The following is an 11,234-nucleotide window of genomic DNA, read 5'->3' on the forward strand; positions in this document are numbered from 1 at the left end:
AGCAGATAGTCTTACTCCACCTCCATCCATCTTTTCACTATTTAAATTATTATCTTTTTATCATTTTCAAGTAATGCAAATTATTCCAACTTAGACATTTTATTACTTAGAAATAGTTTTTAGAAAAACTATAGAAACTTTAGAAAAAGTTTTTAATGCTTTTCCCCATGTACAAAAAATGAAGGTGAAATGAAGTATTTTCAAGAGAATTAAAGTTTTTTGTTTGTTTTATGTGGGAGGACCCCAGAGAACATCTATCTATTCTAGATTGCTAACTTTTTTTTGTTTTTGTCATGAACCCCTCTGGCAATCTTTAGGCTCTTTTCATAATAGATTTTCTTTTAAAAAAATCGTAATCATAGGAAGTGCTAAATATCAGTAGAGGTTAGTGAAAATAAAAGGGTGGATTTTTTTAACCATTTGTATTTACAGCCACCCTCCCCACCACAAAATCTCTTCATGATTATTGGGAATTTATTTATCACTAGTTAAAAGTCCCAACTCGAGTCTAACTTACTAGAAAGGCAGAAGAAATTTGCCCCTTGTGGGAGAAATTGGACCCCAGATGCTTACTACTATACTAACAAAAAAAAAAAGACCTTCTCAGAGGTTCTTTAAAAAGAACATTAATAACCTTTTTTTTTAAGTTCCTACCTAATGGTATTGCTAAACAATCAGTAAATTTTATTTTTCCCAGTAGTAAGATCAAAATTTTAGTAACCAGCTATGTGACTTTCTATCTTCATGACTTTCTTCTATAGTAATAAAAGTATAACTTTTAATATTGGTGATAATCTTTTCTATCTTCTAGAACATATGAGGTATTTATTGGCATGCAACAATAAGTTTATCATGTGACAACTGGTGATAAAATTTACACTATCTGGTTTATTCAAATGTGTTTGATCATTATCAAATTTCCTCAATATTCTAAAGCTCATTTTCCCCTTCTCAAATACATCCAGGTGAGAATAAATGTCTTGTTATACTTGGAAGGGATAGAATATTGCCTTGGTTTGAGTTTATTTTCTTTGAAGCAACATGATGTATTGCAAAAAGCCAATGAATTCAAGGTTCATTTTTAATTCACAGTGTGTGACATTGGACATGGCAGTGCACCCCTTTGACTTTGTTTCTTCATTGGTAAAATGTGGAAAATAATTTTTGCCTTGCCTTGCTTACAGAATTGTACTGATGAATACACATTTAAAAATTATGTCAAAATTTACTTTGTGCATAAAACTGGCATTGGAGCTAGAAAAAATGAACAAACAAACCTGAGTTCAAATACTGCTTCACATATACTGACTATGTAACCCTGGTCAAATTATTTAAGACTTTTGTGTCCTAAGCAGCTCTGTGAGACTGCAAGTGGCAGGAAGATGCTGACCATTGACAGAGGAAATTCCTCTCAGAGATCCCTATGCCACTGAAATGTAAGTCAAGTCCCTTTTCCTGTCCTTGTCCCTACAAAAGTGCAACTTGTTATTTTCCATTCATAACTCTTCATACAAGACAAGCCAGACCTGCCTTTGCTGTCCAACCATATTGTCCTTACAGATAGAGCACATCTTATTACTGAGAGGTGTCATTGTAACACCAAACTTCTAGCCAGTGTCTGTCAGATATAGGAAAACAAGACGGAAGGTGACAGGTTGTCATTGTGTGCAAATATATGCCTGGGCAGAAGAGTTTACACCCATATTTTATTTTAAGGTTAAGAATTACTGTAGATCCATACTGAACTACTGCCCATGAAGTACCATTCAACCTTGAGATATTAATGTCATATGATGAGTGTTGGAAGAGTGTATAGAAAAGCTAGATTCTTTCTTTCCTTGATCTATTCCTGAAACCTAGGAAAGAAATTACACTTGACTTTTCTCTCAGCTTTACCATCTGTAAATGGACATGGGGGTCATATTGGCACTCCACATTTCAAACACTTGAAATGTTAATTGAAAAGGAGCTCTATAAAGATTTCTGTTTATGGTGATATTGTTAATGTTGGAATTATTTTTTTTTCTCTTTAGTTCCTATATACCTTTTAAAAATCTTAAAAACGTTAAAGAGAGATCCAATTGACTATAAATTTTTTTCTACCTAAATTTTATTGCTTTTATTTCATATCAAATTTATCACCCAATATGTCTTTTACCATTTTCTACCCAGAGAGCAATTACTTTAAATGAGGAATTAAAATAAAAAGGATTAAAAAATAAATTCTATCATATAATCAACCTATCAGTGTGATCTGAGAGCACATGCCATGTTTCTTTCCCACAGTCTCCAATCTCTACCACAAGGAAAGGGATGTACATTTTCATCCTCTGGTGTCAAGTTTGATCATTATGATTACACAGAAATCAGTTTTAAAATCTTTTTATGTGTGTATGGGAGGGTATTGGGGGGAGGGATGGACCTTACATTTACATTGCTGTACTCATTATGTGTATTGTTTCCCTGGCTCTTTTCACTTCATTGTGCATCAATCCATATAACTCATTTCACACTTCCTTATATTCTTGGTATTCATCATATCTTAGTGTAATCATTCCCCCACCTGTTAAATATCAACTTTTTTTCCATTTTTCCTGCTACAAAAAGGACTATTATAAATTTTTATGGTAATTGTATATTTTGGGCCATTGGATTCTATTTTTAAAGTGCTAATTCTAGAACTTCAGGTTTTGTAAGAAAAAAATCTATACATTGACAAAATATTTTAATTTAAAGTATGATTCTAATTATTGCTAATTTTTTTCTTAAGGAACACATTGGTAATTGTGAGCAGGAGATTATGTTAAAGTTCAGGAAAATGGTAGAAGTTTTTAAATGTTTTAGGTAGTAATATGAACAATAGGATGTACATGCGTACGTGATTTTTTTTTTCCATGACAGTTTCATTGCCTTCAGCCATAAAATAAAAATAATAACCAAGCTCTCTTATTAATTATGTTTGTGTAGAAAGCAAGGGGTAGCATTAGATATTAGGACAGGAACCAGAAAGGAACCTAAAGAAATCTGAATATAGAAAGCTGTCAATATATTAGCCATTTTAATGTAAAATTTTGAAGCAGATTAATAATAATTATAATAATAATTCATATTCATATTATGTTTTTGAGAATCCAGACTTATAATTTCACATGGAACTCTAACTTTCAAAATTCCCTTTACAAATACAGTACACCAGTGTTTGTTTTGCAGTTTACAATTTTAGAAATTTACCTGGGGCACTGAGAGATTAAGTGATTTATTTGCCTAGGTTCTCACAGTAGTATGTGTCAGTGTCCTCTCTGGGAGCTCTTTGTGTCAATGAAATTATAAATCCAATCCCTTTTCCTGTCCTTATCCCTACAAAATGTAAGTTATTTTCAGTTCATAATTCTTCATAACAGACAAGCCAAATCTTTACTTAAAGACTTCCTGAATCCAAGTCTGAGTCATCCATCCTTTACTTTATTTTGCCTCTATTTTTAATAAAGGTTTTGCAAGTAATAACCAGTCAGTCAGTAAACATTTGTTAAGCACCTACTATATGCTAGCCACTGTGTTAAGTGTTGGGGATATAAAAAGAGGAAAAAGACAGTCCCTGTCCTTAAGAAATTTGAAATCTTTTGGGAGAGACAACAAATGACAAATATATACAGACAAGCTATATGCAGAAAAAAAATTAAGTAATAATTCAAAGAAGGAAAGCAGAATTAAGTAGAGTTGGGAAATGCTTCCTGTGAAAGATGGGATTCAGGGAATTCAGTGGAAGGAATTCAGGGAAGCCAGTGGACAGAGGATGAGGGAGAGAATTCCAGGCATGGGGGACATCCACAGAAAATGCCCAGAGTAGAATGATGGAGTATTTTGTGTGAGGAGTAGTAAGGAGGCTAGTGTCACCAGAGTAACATAAAGTATAAGAATACTGCAAAGGTGTATGTGTGTGTGTGTGTGTGTGTATGTATGTGTGTGTGTGTGTGTGTGTGTGTGTGTGTGTGGGTATGCACACATCTGCACACACACATGCATTCTAGCTTGTGAAGGGTTTTAAATGCCATTTAATTTTTAAATTATTTTTAGTTTTCAACATTCATTTCCACAAGATTTTGAGTTCCACATTTTCTCCCCATCTCTCCTGTTCCTACCCCAAGATTACATGCATTCTGATTACCCTCTCCCCTAGTCTGCCCTCCTTTCTATCACCTTGCACCTCTTTCTTATCCCTTCCCCCCTACCTTTTTATAAGGCAAGATAGATTTCTGTGCCCCTTTGCCCGTATATATGATTTTCCAGTTACATGTAAAAACAACTAGCATTCCTTTTTAAAACTTTGAGCGCTAAATTCTCTCACTTCTTCCCTCCCCACCCAGACTTATTGAGAAGGCAAACAAATCATTATAGGTTATACATGGATAGTTATGCAAAACACTTCCGTAACAGTTATGTTGTGAACAACTAACTATATTTCCCTCAATTCTATCCCACGCATTTATTTGATTCTCTCCTTTGACCCTGTTCCTTTTCAAAAATGCTTGCTTCTTATATAGCTCTCCCCAATCTGTCAATCTTCTATCATTCTCCCCTCTCTCATTTCTTTTCCCCCCTACTTTCCTGTAGGGTAAGATAGATTTTCATACTCAATTGAGTATGTGTATTATTCTCTCCTTAAGCCAGGATTTTATATTTTACCCTAGAGTTGATAAGGAATCACTGGAGTTTATTGAATAGGATTAGGGATTGAGGGATTATGGTGGTGACATAGGCCTGTGATTTAGGAACATAATTTTGGTGACTAAAGTAAGAATGGGGATGCAGTGGGGAGAGACTTGAAATGTGTAGACTCATCAGCAGGTTATTGCCTTAGTCCAAGTATGCATTGAAGATAGTCTGTAAAAGTCTCTTGACAGTATCAGAGAATAGAAGGAAGGTCTATTCAAAAAACATTGTAAAGGTGAAATTGAAAGGCTTAGCAATAGATTGAATATGGATGCTGAGAGACAGTGAGGAGATGAGGATGACAGCTAGGTTGTAAGCCTAGGTCAAGGAGAATGGTGTTGACTTCAATAGTAATAGGGAAGATAGGAGCAGTGGGAGTTTTTAGGGAACCTAATGGATCCATCTTTGAGCATGTTGAGCTTAAGATATCTACTGGATGCCCATTCTGAAATGTCTGAAACGCAGTTGGTGTAATCACAGGTCAGCAGAGATGTTACTGTACAATAGGAAGATTTAAGAATCTTCAGCATAGATATGATAATTAAAACCATGGGGGATGAGATCACCAAGCAAAATAGTATTGAGGAAGAAGAGATGATATTCAGGAATATTAGACAGAATCTAAGAATGGTGACCCTTATGATATCTTAAAAAAATAAAATTAGGTTAAGGGTTGAGAGATGAATGTACTGAGACAAAGGAAAAGGTAGAATGGGGAAAATTATCTCACATAAAGGAGGCAAGAAGCCCCCACCCCCTCAGAGAAGGCTGTGGCTGCATCCATGTATCAAAATGAACTGAGATCAGAAATCATTTTTTGCCCAAGAGAAGCAAGACTTTATCCAACATTTCTCCCAGATTATAAAGATCCTGACAGAACATGGGATGGGCCATCCTGATGTGGGAGATGCTATAGCCAGGCTTATGGAGGTCCTAGAGTACAATGCCCTTGGGGGAAAATGCAACTGAGGCTTGTCAGTGCTCATGGTAGTCTGGGAGCTGGTGAAACCTTGAAAACAGGATGCTGACAGTCTACAGAGAGCACTAGCAGTGGGCTGGTACAATCATGGATGCTTCTCTCAACCTCCAGGGACAGCCATGCTGGTATAAAAAAACCTGGCATTGTCTTGAACTCCATTGATGAGGCCATGTTGTTGGAAGCCTACATCTAATGCTGAAGCATTACTGCCATGGCCAGCCCTATTACCTGAACTTCAGTTGAACTCTTACAGAGCACTTACCAGACTGAGACTGACCAAACTTTTGATCTTATCACAGCTCCTCAGGGCAAGACTGATCTTACCAGATTCATTGAGCTGAGATGTAAGATCATTGTCAAATACAAGATGCCTTTCTCCTCTTTCTACTTATCATTTGCTGCTGCTATATCTATGGCAGACATAGATGGGGAGAAAGAACATACCAATGCAAAGAGCATCCTTCCAGAGACGGGAAATTTCTTTCAAATTCAGGACAATTACTTTGACCTTTTAGACGACCACAGCATGACTTGACAAGATTGGTACTGACATCCAGGAAAACAAATGCAGCTGACTGGTGGTGAAGTGCCTTTATCTGGCATCATCTGAGCAAAGAAAGACAATGGAGAAGAGTTATGGACAGAAGCTAGAGAAGGTTGCCAAAGTGAAGGTACTGTATGAGAAATTTGAATTGCCTGCTCATTTCGCCAAGTTTGAAGAAGAAAGTTACAGTAGATTGATGGGGCTTATTAAAAGGCATTCATCCCCTTTTCCTCCATCTATCTTCTTGGAGACAGCAAAGAAGGTCTACAAATGTCAGAAGTATCCAATGGGTTGGACATGAGGAGGGGGGCTGGGAGGGCAGGGCATCATGTGTGGAGTTGGGAGAAGATATACTCTCAATAAATTATGGCTCTTTTTAAAAAAGAGTCAAGAAAAAGCTTTTGTAGTGGATGGGAAGATGAGGGAGATGAGATGGAGTGAGTGAACCTTTCTCATTAGAATTGATTCAAAGAGGGAATAACATACATACTCAATTGGGTATAGAAATCCATCTTACCCTACAGGAAAGTAGGAGGGGAAGGGGAGAAGAGAAAGGAATGGGAGGGAATAGGGGACAGAACAGAGCAGAGCTTGGGGAAGGTGGTAGTCAAAAGCAAAACATTTTTAGGAGTTATAGGGTAAAAGGAGAGAAAGAATGGAATAAACAGAGGGGAAAATAGGATGGAAAGAAATACAGTTAGCAATCATAACTGTGTAAAAAACTTTGGAGGGAAATTTCTTTGATAAAGACCTAATTTCTTAAAAATGTAGAGAACATTGTCAAATTTATAAAAGGAAGAGCCATTTTCCAACTGATAAATGATTAAATGATATGAACAGTTTTCAGATGAAATAATCTAAGCTATCTATAGTCAAATGAAGAAATGTTCTAATTCACAATTCATTAGAGAAATGCAAATTAAAACACTAAAATACTACCTAAAATACTAATAGTATCTAAAATAGTATAAAATACTATCTAAAATATCTATCTAAAATGCTACCTAAAATACTAATAGTATCTAATAGTATAAAATAGTATAAAACAATATCTAAAATAGTATAAAATACAATAGTATCTAAAATACTATCTCATACCTTTTAGATTGACTACTAGGCCAGAAAAGGAAAATGACAAATATTGTAGGGAATGTGGGAAAAATGGAACATTAATGCATTGTTGTTGGTAGAGTCATGAACCGATTCCACCATTCTTTAGGACAATTTGAAGCTATGCCTAAAGGGCTATAACAAAAACTATGCAAACCCTTTGGCCTACCAATACCACTACTAGGGCTATATCCAAAAAGAGGGAAAAAAATGAAAAAGACCTATATGTACAAAAATATTTGTAGTAGCTCTTTTCTGTTGGCAGCAAGTTGGAAATTAGGAGGATTCCTGTCAATTGGGAAATGGCTGAACAGATTGTGGTTTGTGATTGTGATGGAAAATTATTGTGCTATAAGAAATGATGAATAGGATACTCTCAAAAAGACCTGAAAAGACTTAAAAAGGTGATGCAAAGTGACATATACTGTGTGCAAAGTAAAGCAACATTGTAAGACGGTCAGCTTTGAATGACTTAGCTATTCTCAACAATACAATGATAAAACATAACTCTGCAGGACTTATGATGAAAAATGCTATCTGTCCCCAGAGAAAGAACCATTGATGTCTGAATGCAGATTGAAGCACATTTTTTAACTTCATTTTTCTTGAGGTTTTTTGTTTATATTTTCTTTTATTCATTTGGAAATATGTTTTGCATGACTACACATGCATAACCTATGTTGAATTGCTTGCCTTCTCAAGGAAGGTGGTGGGGAGGGAGAAAGGGTGAGAAGTTGGAATTCAAAGTTTTAAAAATGAATATTAAAAATTATTTTATCATGTGCTTGGGGGAAAATAAAATATTAAACGAAACCAAGGAAAAAAGAATGGTGACCCTTGAAACTAGATGTTCACTCACACCAAAGTACTTCTTTGGAAACATTTCGTCTACTATCTATTATTTGACCTATTTTGCTTCTAACTCTGTGGCATTTGTAAACTGGAACTGTGGATTCTTTTCATTGCCCCTTTGGTGCATGTCATTTTTCTATTGATGTTTTTGTTTTTGTTTTCTAATGGGGAAATATTTTTAATTCTCAGTTCTTGGAAAGTTTATAAATGAATCTGTAAAAGTGAAAACAGGCAACATAGCATGTTGCTTTGTTTTGCTTTTTCTGCATTTAAAGATGATACTTTTAATATCAGAGATGCTTTAAAAATATGAAAACTTGCTCTGACAATCCTAGGAAGCCCTCTGTTTGATGAAAGATCTAATCTGCATTTTTAGGCAACCTTCACAGTATAGTTAGGAATGGTTCCTTCTGCTTCTCATCATTAGAAAGGTATTCCAGCTTTTACATTGTTTTAAAAAGAGAACTTAAATAATGAAAACTTCCAGGGGCAAAGTGACCCACAACAAATGCTATGTGACACCAACAATTATAGGGCACAATTTCTTAGATGATGAGCAAAATGAGATTGAGAAGGAACTGTCCCATAAGTAGGAGAAGAGCCAGAAGAAAATAAAGTCCTGAAAATCTATTGGGAAGAGCAAATCAAGGAGGAGAATGTGATCAAGAATGTCAAAGACTGGGGAGTGGAGCCAAGATGATATATAAAAGGCAGGAACTGGACATTCCCTTTCACACAACTTTAAATAATAACCAACTGGGAATTATGAGTGGTCTAACCCACAAAAGGATGGGGGTGAAACAATTGGGAAGCAGAAGGCAACGTAGAAGGTAGTCAGAAAAGGTCTGTTACACTGGGGTGAGAGTGGAACACAGTCTAGAACAGACTGTGCCAGCTTAGACAAGACCCTGATGAGACAGCAGCAGACCTTGGGGATGACTGAATCAGTGGCAGCAGTGGTGGTCTCCAGAGCTCTCAGTGCGTAGATGGTAAGGGGATTGCACTACTGTTCATAAGGAAATAGTAGGGTTCCCTTTGCTGATACTAGGGGCAGAATTTTGTTGAACTCTCATACTAGAATCTGAGTCACTGTCCTGAGTCTCAGTCTCAGAGCTAGAAGGAGGATTGGCACATCAGAGCTTGTGGTCACAGGGAAGCAGAGACCCCACTCACAATTCTAGGACTGAAAGGAATGCTTGTGGTCACTCACAGACCAGAGCACAGGTCAGGGAGAAGTAAGCACTTCTCCTTAAATCATACCACCTCAGAAAAAAACTGAAAACTTACAGACTCCCAAAGCTAGATTTGAAAACAGCTAAACACACACACTTACACACACACACACACACACACACACACACACACACACACACACACCATACACTATACCACCCTGAAGCTTGAGAAAGTGCCTTTACATGCTGCAAGCAGAACCATGTTTAGCATAAAGTTAAAAGTCAAGAAATAGGTTGGAAAATGAGCAATTTAAAATGTACTGACTATAAAAAGTTACTGTGATGACAGAAGATCAAAATACAAACTCAGAAGAAGATAACAAAGGCAAAACTGCTACATCCAAAGACTCAAAGAAAAAAGTGAATTAGTCTCAGGTCATGGATAAGCTCAAAAATAATTTAAAAACCAAAGAAGGGAGGGAAAATTGGGAATAGAAATGAGAATGATGCAAAAAAATTATAAAAAGGATCAACAACTTCATGGAGGCATAAAAATTTTGAGGAAAATGGCACTTAAAAAAAAACAAAACAGAAATGAACCAAATGGTCAAAGAGGCACAAATATCTGAGAAGTTAAGAATGCCTTGAAAAGCAGAAATGGCCAAAGGAAAAAGAAAAAAATTGCTGAAAGGTAAAAAAGGCTCTTTATAAAGCAGAATTGGTCAGATGGAGAAGGAGGTAGAAAAGTTCACTGAAGAAAATAATTCCTTAAAAATTAGAATTGGGCAAGTGGAAGCGAATGACTCAATGAGACATCAAAAAACAATAAAATAAAATCAAAAGAATGAAAAAATAGAAGGCAATGTGAAATGTCTCATCGAAAAAAAAATACCTGGAAAATAGACCCAGGAGAGATAATTTAAGAATTATTAGACTACATAAAAACTAGGATAAAAAATGAATCTTTCCAGAAATCATCAATAAAATTTATGCTGATACTCTAGAACTATGGGGTAAAATAATAATTGAAGGAATCTGACAATAACCTCCTGAAAGAGGTCCCAAAATGAAAACTCTCAGAAATATTGTAGCCAAATTCCAGAAAGTATTAGAAAGTCTTAGAAAGTATTGCAAGCAGTCAGAAAGAAGCAATTCAAATATTGTGGAACCACAGCCAGAATAACACAAGATTTAGCAATTTGTACTTTACGTTTCTTATCACACTTTGTCTACGTTCTTCCTTAGTCTTTATCGCCTTCTTTCTTTGTTTCATATTTATTGTTATTACTTAGCACTCCCCTCCCAAACTGCCCACTATATTATAAACTCTTTGGAAAAAGGACCTGTGTCATCATTCATTTATGTGTTCCTGGACCCTACCTCAATGTTTAACAATGCCTTCTCAATGATGGGCAAGGGGAGAAAGGGAAGAGGGTTTGCAACTCAAAGTTTTAAAAATTGATTGTTAAAAATTGTTTTTACATGTAATTGGGGAAAAATAAGTATTAAATTATAATTTTAAAAGAAATGTCAAAGCCTTCAAAGAGGTGAAGACCAATAAGCATTGAGAAAACAGTATTGGATTTGCCATTCAACATATCTTTTGGGGAAAGCAGTTGCAATGGAAAGTTATAATTGGAAGCTGAATTTTAAAGAGGTAAGAAGAAAATCAGAAGAGAAAAAGTGGAGGTGCCTATTACAGATGGCTTTTTCAAGGAATGTGACCATAAAAGACAGAGGAGATGCAGGACTGTATGATAGCAGGGATGGAAGGATCAAGTGGGGGTTCTTATACTAGTGATAATAATGTTATCTGGCATTTATGTAGTACTATAAAATTTTCAAAGCACTTAGTATAAATTAT

The 11,234-nt window shown here is 35.7% G+C and overlaps 1 pseudogene; it reads left to right on the plus strand.

The window, feature by feature from the left end:
* The first annotated feature begins 5,502 nt into the window (after positions 1 to 5,502).
* Positions 5,503 to 6,534, plus strand: LOC140517937 (farnesyl pyrophosphate synthase pseudogene; annotated as a pseudogene).
* Positions 6,535 to 11,234: the final 4,700 nt, after the last annotated feature.

Source organism: Notamacropus eugenii, chromosome 1 (genome assembly GCF_028372415.1).
Source record: "Notamacropus eugenii isolate mMacEug1 chromosome 1, mMacEug1.pri_v2, whole genome shotgun sequence".
NCBI classification, from domain to species: domain Eukaryota; kingdom Metazoa; phylum Chordata; class Mammalia; order Diprotodontia; family Macropodidae; genus Notamacropus; species Notamacropus eugenii.